Below are 12,095 nucleotides of genomic sequence, written 5' to 3'. Positions count from 1 at the left end.
CCGTGAAGTTCAAAATATTTGTTTGGACATAGATGCTCATTTTTAGAGCATAAATATATGGAGAGACTGCTGTTGACTTTCCTACTTAACAGATTGGAAGCAGTCTTTCTGTGCATCTTTGTCCTCATAGCTGAATTCCTCGGTCCCAATACATGCTGTCCAGTCCAATAGATCATATAAATATATGAAAAAAAATCCTACGGTGCTGATGGTTCCTTGTCCAGTGGAAATGCTCATAGGATTGCTGCCATCATTCCTCATCTCTGTTTATTTAAGATGATTATAAACCAAAACAGCATCCCAAAGCATCATCATGTGTCCTTGTACAAGGGTGAAATGACTTTCAAAGACCAAACTCTGGCAAGTTTTTCATGCCATGCCTTTTCTGAAATAGAATATTCTCAGATCTTACAATCAAGGCAGAACTGGCTTTTATTTTGCCATCATAATAATCATTGCTTTGGCCGATGAATGAAATCCCCCCTCTTCTTTCTTGAAACTGAGGAATTACCGGAAAGGCAAGCCTCCAATTAAAGCCCGACACATTCTTAATCAATGATAGCTGATCCAACCCCATACGTTCTTTCCCCCCTGCTCTTTTTGTGGGCATCGGCAGTTTCTTCCTCCAAAACCTGTATCCTGTAGTGAGAAGTATTTGCTTGTTCACTCACAATTGGCTTCAGATAATAGTGTACTTCAAAGTGAATTCTTTATTCACCTGAGTGTTTAATGATGTCAATGAGTGCTCATTATCACATTTAATTGAATAATTCAACAAGGTAATATATGCCAGCACACACAGACACTTTAGGCCTGAGGTAGTCAGTGTATCGTTTTGTGGGAGTAGTTATGGCAACCATCTCTAATGCACAGTGCTCTTGCAGGACAGATATTATCTATCCATGCAACAGGCAACACACAAGAAAACAATTCTGAAATAATATAGTTCATGAGATTGTGTGTGTGTGTGCGTTTAAAAAAAAAACAACTCCACTGGCTCCTTGGAGAGAATAGATCTCAAGTGCATGCCCTGTGCTTTTGTAGACACAAGGGGACAGTTTTTGAAGTGGTTGACCTTCAAGGCACTCTAATTGAGAAGCCCCACTCACAGCTTGTTCCATACCCTTTTCATACCACCTCCAACTGTGATCACATGTACCGCCATCAGCTAAACCAGGTCAGGTGAACTCTTGTGGTGCAGACCACCGGGGAACACAAAGATGTCCTGGCAGGGGTGCCAAGAGCACTTTACCCCTGAATGTGCGATGAATCCATGCAAGGGATTTCTGAAGTGACTGAGCTCTCTTTGCACATGATTCTTTCCCATCATGTTGTCTATGATCTTGATCTTCTTCAGTCAAACAAGCATGGACATTAATAGTGTCATCATATTCCATTCTAAGGCCACTAACATCAATAGTGTTAGACTGGAATGACTATGGATAGGATTGTCATGTTAGTGAATTTGGGATCTAGTTTGTAACGATGGAGTGGTTGGGAGACAGGCCAATTTCTTATTCATTCAGTATTTTACCCTATTTTAATTCAAAGTCTGTTTTAGAATATCTAACATTTGCTTCTTATCTAAATTTCACATCTTTTACTTTTAAGGTCAACAGCTTCTTTGTTTGGCCATTAACAGATTCTTCTTCTCTATTAAAACACAATAAGAATCCAACAGGTTAAAAATATAGTAGATGCTTAAAGGTAAGATTAAAATGAGCTATCATTAAAATTAGCTCTGAGAGCCAGTTTGGTGTAGTGGTTAGGAGTGCCGACTTCTAATCTGGCATGCTGGGTTCGATTCTGCGCTCCCCCACATGCAACCAGCTGGGTGACCTTGGGCTCGCCACGGCACTGATAAAACTGCTCTGACCGGGCAGTGATATCAGCGCTCTCTTAGCCTCACCCACCTCACAGGGTGTCTGTTGTGGGGAGAGGAAAGGGAAGGCGACTGTAAGCCGCTTTGAGCCTCCTTCGGGTAGGGAAAAGCGGCATATAAGAACCAACTCTTCTTCTTCTATAAACTGAAACTTTGGTTAATTTATCTGCTAATGGGTGTCAGAACTGTGGAAATATCGACCACATCAGTCTAAGGTTGCTGACTCCAAGTTGGGAAATTATTGGAAATTTCGGGGTGGATCCTGGAGAGGATGGGCGTTGAGGAGTGGAGGGATCTCAGTGGGGTACAAAGTAGCCATTTTTTTTCCAGGGAAACTGAATCTGATCTTTGTAATCTGGAGGTCAGTTGGAATTCTGGGAGATCTTCAGATTCCAGCTGGAGGTTGACGACCCTATCTCAGTCACATTTTGTCACTATCTAATATGGATTGCAGTCTAGTCAGGTTAGAGCAGGACAATAGTCTTCAGTGTGATGCTACCAAATGTGCCCAAGGCAACCTCTGTAAGAGTCCTTGACTTGGGAGTACTCAAGTACAGATGGGAGGGAATAAATACTGTGTGCCCGGAGGTTTGGGATTGAAATGAGAATTGCTGATGCTCCAGAGCAAGCTTAGAAAGGAAAGTAGAGGCTCTAATACATTGGAACAATCACTTTATTGAGCAAAACCATTCATACAGGCAAGAAGTTAAAGCAAAAGATTTCAGCACAAAACGTAAATTGCCTGTCCATGCCAGTACCCAGTTCTGATACTTACCCAGTGTTCACGTAGAGCAGTGCTTACCTCACAGAACACAGGAAAGGAGAGGGCAAGAAATAAGCAGAGAAGAAAAAGTCGGGAATCAGAGTCCTGGACAGTATTGTAGTGGTCCTGCTGCCCAGGATTGCGATTCTGTGCTGTTGTGCTGGCATTTGCCACAAAGGGACAGTGTGTGCTGCTGGGCATTTGCAAGTTGGCTCTGAGTTCTGCTGCTGAGTACTATTAGGGTGGCACAGGGTTCCGCTGCTGGGATCTAGCACATTGCACTGGTTCAGCTGTTCCTGCAACAACAACAACAACAACAACAACAACAACAACATCAACATTTATATTCAATGCTCAGGGCAGGTAGCAACATAAAAACAAACACAAACATTAAAATTTAAAACATTATAATTTATGCCCCTTGACTAAAGTCCCAACAGGGGAAGTTGAGGTTGGAGCCAATCTTCAGCATTCCTTCTCCTAGCGGTGAGGCCAGCCATACATGGTAGATGTTATTTCTGCCCCTCCCCCGCAGTTTCTACTTCAGAGATTATCTGATGTGAACTTGGTCCTTTTGGGTTTGCCCCAGTGGCACTGGTTCTGCTGCTGGTCTGACCCTGCAAAAATACCCCCCTTCACTTCCACTTCTGAGTTCTCTGGGAAATTCTGCTGGACTTGTACTGCTGCCTAGCTATTTCCCTCCCATAGGAAGCAATAGAGGATGGGGCACTTTCTTTGGGTCCTCATAGATTTGGACCCCCCCTCCCATCCAGTGTTTTTGAAACTTTGGGGTTGTTTTGAGGAGAGGCTCCAGTAGCTTCAATGCACGTTTGGTGCCCCTGCCTCAATGCCCGCTCCCATCAGATCAACAGGCTAGATTTCCCATTGATTTTAATGGCTCCATAGGGTGTAATTGAGACAAATACATTTGAGAATCCTGAATCGTGCCAACTCATTGCTCATGATGGGGTGACTTGGCATATACCGATTCAATTTGGCAAATCCTACCATGCAAGAAAACAAAATTCCTCCTCCACTGCTACTTTGCTACCTCAAGGCTACTCAACAGCCCGTCAAGATGGACTGCAGAAAGATAAACATCAATGATTCAGCTCATGTGTGATTGCAGCTGTCTGGCTCTCAAACTCATTTGTGGTGAAATTCAGAACATCCCTAGATGTTAGCTCATTTCTGTGCACATGTAGAAAACAAAAAGAGAGGCAGAAAGAAATCCTGCAGGTACAAGCTTGACTCTTTTACTGAAATCTTTTTTTCTTTTGTCTGGCACACAAAAGAAAGGAAATACGCCAGCCTTATTACCATGGCACCTACATACTTCTGTGGTCAGCTCCTGCTACTATTTATTTAAAACATCTCTATGCCACCTTCTGACCCTCTTTAGGGTCCCCAAGGTGACAAACATCAGACACGGAAACATTCAAACGTTAAAATAAGATTTTAAATGTATATGTAAACATTTAGCAGTATAATTAAACATATAAATACACAAACAAACACAACAAAGGGAGAGGGACAAAAAGTTTTACTAGGGGTACACCAAACAAAACAAAAAAAGTTTTGAACTATTCTTAGATGACAATGGCGGGCAGAGACAAAGGAATCTCCCTGGGGAGGGTGTTCCAAAGTTTTGGCACCACGATCAAGAAGGTCCTTTCTCAGGTTGCCATCTGTCCAGCCTCAGATGGCAGGGTCGCCAAAACAAGGCCTCCTTGGATGATTGGAGTAGATGTGTAGGTTCATATGGTGGTCCTTACTAATCAAATGGGGTAAATTTATTTGTTACAGTATATTGGAAACCGTTGCTGTTGTTTTGCTTTAATATTTTATTGTGGGGAGCTCTTGGAGATACAGAGCTGGATGGATTCAAAGGCTGGTTTCCATCAGCAAAATAGTACTCATATCCCCCCTTCCAACTAAGCTACACAAAATGTTGTGCCTGGGGTATAGGGGAGTCTCAAGAATTGTATTGTGGAGCAAATTGAGGGTAAATGAGAAGGGAAAATCAAGGGAAATTGTGCTCCACTTGCTCAGAAAGAAACAGATTTTGAATTGAACATATAATGCATTTATGATAATGTCTTGTGTTGTCATTTTTATAGCAAGGTGAATTGCTCTACACATGCTTTATTGAAAGGAAGGCTGGAAATCTTTTACATAAATATAGACATAAATATAGACATAAACAATGGAATCCCCCAGTCTGCTGCAGGCCATGCCTCAAGAATGGAGGTAGAGGCTGTGACCCATAATGCTCTCGACAAAAAGAGATAAATATCATGAAATCAGAACATACATGGCTTAAAATCATCTCTGATACAGGTGCCCTATTAACATTCTTAGCTTTGACTGCAAAAATAATAATGAGGTTTCGCAAATGTATCACAACTAATGTGGATCAAAACCCAGAAATAACAGGTCAAGAGTACATCAGTTTATTCCTTTTAGTGGATTTGCATACCCATGATACGAGCCCAAACCTAGCAGTACCACCAGAGGTTTGACATACCTATTAATCAGTTCATTAAATAGTGCAGGCACCTCACAGGGGGAAATATTTTCAGCATTCCCTGTATGGTGGAACCGTGATGACATACTGAAAGCAAATACTGTTTCCCCTAAAATACTCTGCCACCTGGAACAGATCTTTTAATGGCTGGATGTGTTTACTTTCCATCTGGTAGAGTCAGCTAGCCATTAATCACATCAAAGACAGACCAAAGCAGTAGCTGCAATTATTAATTAGAAGGTTCACAGAGAGCCTTGACTCTCTCTAGAATTCTTCCTACGGTACCTTAAAGTAGCTGAGCAATACCTTCCATTGGGTGCAGGTCAGCTTTTCTCTGCATGGCCAATGAAGCTAAACTAATGTGTACCAAATAGAGAACTCGGTAACTTGTCTTTGCTCCATTGAGGGGTGGCAGGAGGGACTTAGCAGCTAAAGTCTGAAAGTAATGATAATACTTGTTTGCTAAAAGTTGGGTTTTGAACAACAAGATAATATTGGTAGCTCATTTATTCATTTGCAATGTCTGAGATACTCTCACAGACCATTTATGCACTGGAGGTTTCATGCCGGGCTGCAGGCTGGAGTTTTAGTCATGGCAGGTTGCCCCACCTCTTCCTGCACCCACACGGGGGAGCATTTGGCCCAGTGTGCCTCATCCATCCCTGATTTGTGCACTTGCACGGGAGCTGGGGCAGTGAAGTTCCCAGTGTATAAACAGTCACAGTGTCCAGCAAATGAGAAGTATGGACAAATGTGTGTAGAGTCACAGTACAAAGAACCCATCTGCAATGCTGCCTAGATTTAGGGACAAAATATGCTGCCAAGAAGGATGCTGTTTCATTCATTTTCATTTAGTAAAATAATTCTGTGAAGAATGGCATTCTTATTCCTTCCTACATTATTCAAGCTCAACCTTGGAAAAATCAGCATTGAGTTTGTATTTTCCAGTTTAGGGAATCCAAAGGAAAACCAGGTTTTAGTTTTGGAGAATAAAGCACAATGGGTGATTTTTTAGAAATATCAGATGAAGTAAAACAACAGTTCCTGCAATGAACGACCTTGTGACCAACCATATAAAAAACTATATTCATAAAAAATAATCTTTCCCCCTCTTTATACGCTTGGGTAAAAATATGTTCATATGGGCGAAATAATCAGGTCCCTCAAGCCAGACCTGCATTCTGAAGTTGTGACGTGCAGAATCAGAGTTCCCAATTAATTTGTTGTTTGTGAGAATTCAATCATAGCAAGGGACAATTTTCCTTTTGCCTTCTCCTAGTTAGAGAATCTGAAGCCAATATTGATTTTATTGAGGTTGAACATGGAAGAAGGAATAAGAACTGCACATTTTACAGAATCATCTTTACTGAAGTGACACTATCTAAGAAGCACAGTTGATCTCTCTTCAACATATTTTAATAGCCTGCTAATGTATAACAGAAAATAGCTTAGCTGGAGACTCGACATGTCTGAGACAGTGAGGTGTACTTCTTTTTAAATATAACCTCCCAAGATAATCCCAGAACAGCCTTTCTTCTCCATAATAGTCTTCCTTGATTTAAAGACAATAAAGGATACAGCTTCACAGTGCAAGAGGTTGTTCCCAATCTGTCTCTTTATAGCATTCATTTGTATTTTACAGGGTGAAGGTGAACCAGTAAAGTCTTCTAATGATCCTTGCTGGGTTTGATAATGAAAAGAACTGACTGGAAAGCAGATGCAAAAGATGGGTGCCTCTTGAAAGTCTTCCTAAGCCTCGTCCGAAGTAGCGACTTAAATCTCTCTCTATGGAAGTGCTAATAGCGCTGGGGAGTTTCCTCTTGCGGTGCTTTCACAGTTCTTTTCAATGTGGCTGAGATTGAATTTTAGATCTGTATGCACAAAGTCTCATACTTCCAAGGGTCTCTTGGGTACAGCTGCATCTTGATTCAAGTGAGGGCTCACGGAATGTCCCCCATTTTGTTTCTTGATAGATTTGAAACCCTATGGTTTGGCTCACCATTTGAGTTGGAGGGGGAGGGCATTTTGTCTCTAAAAGGTAGAGGGTGACCTGAAGAAAAAGATTTCTGAGGGAAAAATAATTTTTGTGGAGCAAAGGGAAGTGAAAGCCAGGGTCTGGAGAATTTACACAAGATGGAGCCTCAAGAGAGCGGCAGCCTCTGAAGATCATCAACAGCACCTAACACCACAGTGTCTTCCCTGTAACAGAGCCTGGACACCCTGTCCAGATACTTACAAAAATAACAATTTCAAACAAGCTATACTCAGTAATATACTATATCACAGTTATAAAGTGAAGCATAAAATACTAAATAAATTGTATTTTTACAAGTAGAAGCAAATCATCACATGTACATTTACCATACTTTACAGTGCATTTCATTTATAGTATGGGATCTGTGGCTCTGGATGAAATTAAGATGTTTAACCTTCTGATAATTTTGAGACACTGGTATCTCTGAGTGTGCTTATGGTTCATACACATTGCTCCTGTGAAATCTTCATACTAAGGTTCCACTCATGATGAATCTACAAGGCCTACTTGGTCATGGATCTATAAGGCCTACTAGGCACAAATTTGGAAAATGAGGTTCAGTTTGTCACAAATCTTTAGGAGCAAAATAAACTGGATGGGTTTGTGAGGTTTGTGATACAGTAGAACGCCCCTCCCCCCAGCACAGTATTTTGACCAGAAGCATTTTCCCACATGCTCAGTTTTGAGGGGGGAAATGGTGCTTACCTGTTCAATTAGTGTTCAAGTCATTCTGTGCCAAGCTGAACAGACCTTGTGATGAACTCGTGTCTGATGATTAGGAGAAAACAAAGAAAATTTGGTTTTTATACCCTGCTTTTCACTACCAGAAGGAGTCTCAAAGTGGCTTACAATCAGCTTCCCTTCCTCTCCCCACAAAACTATCAGGACTCTGACTAAGCCAAGATCACCCAGTTGGCTGCATGTGGAGGAGCGGGGAATAAAGCCCAGCTCACCAGATTAGAAGTAGGGTTGGGCGCTTCGGCTCCCGAAGCAACCTGTCTCTCCTGCTGCAGCCAGTGCCACGCTGCGGGGGGGGGGGGAGAGGGGAGGCGTGGCCGTCAGCACGCTGGCGGGCACACATACACAGGCGCGGTGCTCCGCGCCTGCGTGTGTGTGCCCGCTGGCGCTGTGATGCCCATGCCTCCCTCCCCCGCGGTGTGGTGCTGGCTGCGCTGGGAGAGAGAGACTGGCCACTTTGGGTGCCGAAGCACCCAACCCTAATTAGAAGCTGCTGCTCTTAACTGTTACACCAAGCTGGCTCCAGTCAACAGGATAAGCTTAACTTGCTTCATACAAAATTCTGGTATCTCTAATGTGGACAGGCTTTTTCCTCTAGGTCCCATGGAAGTGCTATTGCTTTGTATCTAGTCATACTTTGCATATTGATACAAGTCCAACAATTTTGTAAACAAGTATTGGCATGGGCTGCACGTTATTGAATGTTGTTTGGCGTTTTTTCAATGAACCATTGAGATGCTGGCTGTACCCAATTCCAGTCTGAATTTCAGCTCAACAAAAGGCTGAATAAGAGTTTGCACAAAGCAGCAAGTGCAAGCAGGTAACAATCACGCTAGTCTTTTGCCCAAAGTCCGCAATCATCATAATTACAGTCAGACAAATCACTACGTTGAAAGAAAAATCACATAGTTTTCAGATGCTCATGGTGGATTTCCCCACTGCAGATGAGAGTCAATCTTAAAGTGTGTGGAAAACCTTCATAATTTTGACCACAGCTGCACAAAAAAGACTCTAAGCTGAGATTCATTTTCATCACAGTATTTTCTTATGCCTTTGTTGCTTTGTCCAAAGAATGTTGTGCAGTAGCAACATTTTTCTTACAACAGCCCTGTTATTCAGCTGGAGGGAGGGGGGAAATTAGGACCCTACCCCAAAAGATTACCTTTAATTGCTAACTCTACTATATCAAGTAATTCCACCCTCAATATGAATGCTTTTGAAAAATACATGACATGCATCACCATGATTTGTCCTGCTAGTAGATTCATACATTAATCATAATATAGTGGCATTTCTGAGATGAGAAGCTTTGCCAGACTTTCAATGGAAGTTCCTTGCTGGATCTACATTATGAATCCGGCATGGAAAGAAAAATAGCAGGGATGAGGCATCGACTGATTTTTCCTAACAATTGTCATAAGAAGGTTCTTTTGAACCTTGGATGCGAGCTCTCTTCCATTAGAGTAGTCAGTAGGGTTCTCCCCATCTTTTCTTTCCCCCTGCAAGTGCATGAGAAAATAATGAAAACAAACAGCTGGATTTGAGTCCAAGTAGCACCTTAGAGAGCAACAAGATTGTCAGAGAGTCAAAGCTCCCTTTGTTAGAATGATAATTAAAATGATTGACTGAAATATATATATTGAATGTATATATGTAAAATTGTAAAATTTTATTTTTGGTAATGGCTTAAAATCCAGATGGGCACAAGAAGTGGAAAAGAAATGCAGGCAGTGTATTAGATTAGATTGTTAATAAATATAGCAAGAGAACTGATTCTGTGTTCTTGATAAAAGGACACTAAGATCTAGTGAGCAAAATCTACTTAGGATCCTCGCCCTCTAAATAAATGAAACTGGCTTCAACCAGGGTCAGGGCCTTTTCAGCCCTGGCCCCAGACTGGCGAAATGCTCTTCCTTGGCAACATCAGAGCCCTGCAAGACCTTGGACAGTTCTGCAGGGCTTGTTTCATCAGGGCCTCAACGATTGGCTGAAATATTAACAGATTTCTTTCCCTCGTGATTTCTGCACTTCTGAAGTCAATCTGTCATTTTGTAAGCAGATTCAAATCAGTAAAACACATCCTTTGTACTGAGGATAAGCAAATGTTTCAAATTAATTACTTGCCATCAATATCCAATTATACTGAAAGACAGAAAAAAAAAGAAAGTTCGATAGATCCCAGCATATATTTAATAATACCGCATGAGTGAATGGATCAAAGGAAGAGTAACATTCGCTGTCCAAATATAATGTTCTAAATAATTATGTTAATACTAGCAGAAAACAATTGGAAGCAAGGAATGAATCATCTATATATGTTTTACTGGGCATTTCTGATTCACTTGTATTCCTCTTGAATAATTTTGGATTATTCTGATATCCATAGAGCATTTGTTGCTGGGGTAGGGTAAAAAGAAATATTCTTGTTTAAACCCTGGAAGTATGGGTGAAATCCATATTTATTACATCTTGTAACACGATTCTAACTTCTCAGAACTCCCCAATAACATGCAAGCATAAATACTGGCAAATCCTAGTACTAGTATCTTTGGATAAACAGAATCACAGAAATTCTCTTTATGTTCTTCAAACAAACTTAAAGTTTGCAAGTCACATGGCTCATGCAGCTGTTCTTGACAAGCATGGATTGAAACTATCAAAAGCAAGATAAAAAATGTTCTTATCTGTTGCATTTCTATATGGGGTAGTCAACCCATGGTCCTCCAGATGTCCATGGACTACAATTCTCATGAGCCCCTGCCAGCGTTTGCTGTCAGGGGCTCATGGAAGTTATACTCCATGAACATCTGAAGGACCACAGGTTGACTACCCCTGCTATACAGCACCTTATGCAAGCGAATTAGAGCAAGAAACTGGTCTTTGGGGCCCCTGCTCTCTGACCTGACTCCCTGAAAAGCCACATGTTTTTATTCTGCTTTGTATTAAGGAGAACAAAGTTGCTCCAAACTAAGTATTTTTGTGACTGTTGGTACATTTCTAGTGTATAGTCTGGCTTTGCTATAAAACCACTTGAAATGTTGAAAAAGCAGCATACACATTTGCAAATAAAATTTAAAAATCCACAGGTCTTGAATTGGTCTCTGAAAGACATCCCAAGCCAATTTGTGGCCTGCGTGCTGTAAAAAGTACTGTAGAGCAGGGGTAGTCAACCTGTGGTCCTCCAGATGTCCATGGACTACAATTCCCATGAGCCCCTGCCAGCATTTGCTGGCAGGGGCTCATGGGAATTGTAGTCCATTCACATCTGGAGGACCACAGGTTGACTACCCCTGCTGTAGAGTGGTGAAACCTACCACATAAATGACACAACTGAATTTTGCTCAGTGTTCTTTTCTACAAAGACGTGACAAGGAGTTGAGGCAGTTGTTAAGAGAGTTCCAAGGCAAAGTGTACGTTAACACAGAATCTAGAACCAGGAATCAACATTCACAACTGCAATGTTGATTATACATAGAGTACTTGAATATATATATCAAAAACACTTTCAGGAACAGAATTTATTTTAAAAGATGGGTTAAAAGACCTTTGGAGAGATTAGACAAGAAGGAACAAGTCAGTGGGAAACTATGAGTTTTATTTAATAGCAATAGAAACTTTGAGCAATGCTTCATTCCAAATACAAAGACGTGGAGTGTGCCGTTTGCTAGCAAAAATGGTTCTGCTTTGCTTCACATGTACTTTACTTCAGCTTTGCATACCCTTGCATGATGGAGTAACAAGCTAATTCCTTTTGGAAGCATTGAAGAGACTCAGTGGGAGAGATTTTAATGGGTTGGAAAGGGAGGCACTCTCTTTCTGCCATCTTCTAAGCTGGGGCAGACCAAGAAAGGGCACTGTGAAGAAATGCATTTTTTTTAGATTTGAAATAAGCAATACCTTTACTCAGTGTATTAAAAGTTTTTCCCCCCTCTCTAGGCAGAACAGGCTGGAAAGAGGAAATCAGTCAATGACTTTCCAGGGTTACCTCACCTACCTTTTAAGATATGCTAATAGGTCCCATTAAAGAAAATGGAATGGTCAAGCCCCCTTCCCCCCAGCAAAGAACAGAGATTTGAAGGACTTCAGACTAGAAAGTCTCGAGGAAGAATTTCCAAGAACTTCCAAAAAATACTCCTTGGGCCTGTCCTGT

This window comes from Paroedura picta, chromosome 11 (genome assembly GCF_049243985.1).
Source record: "Paroedura picta isolate Pp20150507F chromosome 11, Ppicta_v3.0, whole genome shotgun sequence".
Taxonomy (NCBI): domain Eukaryota; kingdom Metazoa; phylum Chordata; class Lepidosauria; order Squamata; family Gekkonidae; genus Paroedura; species Paroedura picta.
The sequence above is the reverse complement of the archived record's forward strand: the minus strand, read 5'-3'. Positions refer to the sequence as shown.